The following is a 798-nucleotide window of genomic DNA, read 5'->3' as shown; positions in this document are numbered from 1 at the left end:
ACGATATAACAATAAGCGAACATACTTCCGGCCCATTAGCTTACAGTCTAGAGGGGGCAAGACAGACAAAAATATAAATAAATGAAGAAAGAAAGAAAGAAAGAAAGAAAGAAAGAAAGAAAGAAAGAAAGAAAGAAAGAAAGAAAGAAAGAAAGAAAGAAAGAAAGAAAGAAAGAAAGAAAGAAAGAGATTTGTGTATATAACTGCTGTGGGTTTGGGATGGGGGAGGATATAGGGAGCAGGTCAGAGTGATGCAGAAGGGAGTGGGAGAAGAGGAAAAGGGTGGCTTAGTCTGGGAAGGCCTTTTGGGTCTTCAATAAGGTTTTGTTGGGTGGGGGCGGGGGAGTAATTGTGTGTAGGATTTGGAGAGGAAAGGTGTTTCAGGCCAGAGGCAGGATGTGGGTTAGGAGTTGACAGTGAGGTAGGTGAGTTTGAGGCATAGTGAGAAGGTTAGCACTAGTGGAATGAAGTGTGTGGGCTGGGTTGTAGAAGGAGAGTAGTAAGGTGAGGTAGGACAGGGCAATATGTTGGAGTGCTATAAAGTCAATGGGGAGGAATTTTTATTGGATGAGGAGGTGGATGGGCAACTACTGGAGTTTTCTTGAGGAGTGGGGTGGCATATCCCTAGGAACTATTGTGAGGGATTTAACATTTCATGGGATGGTCCAGTGAAAGTAACAATAATAAATAACAATTATGGTACTTGTTAAAAGATTACTAGGTGTAAGACTACTAAGTGTGAAGCACTGGGGTAGATAGAGGCTAAAAAGGTTGGACACAGTCCCTGTCCCACATGGG

Source organism: Ornithorhynchus anatinus, chromosome 12 (genome assembly GCF_004115215.2).
Source record: "Ornithorhynchus anatinus isolate Pmale09 chromosome 12, mOrnAna1.pri.v4, whole genome shotgun sequence".
Taxonomy (NCBI): domain Eukaryota; kingdom Metazoa; phylum Chordata; class Mammalia; order Monotremata; family Ornithorhynchidae; genus Ornithorhynchus; species Ornithorhynchus anatinus.
Note: the sequence above shows the minus strand (reverse complement) of the source record.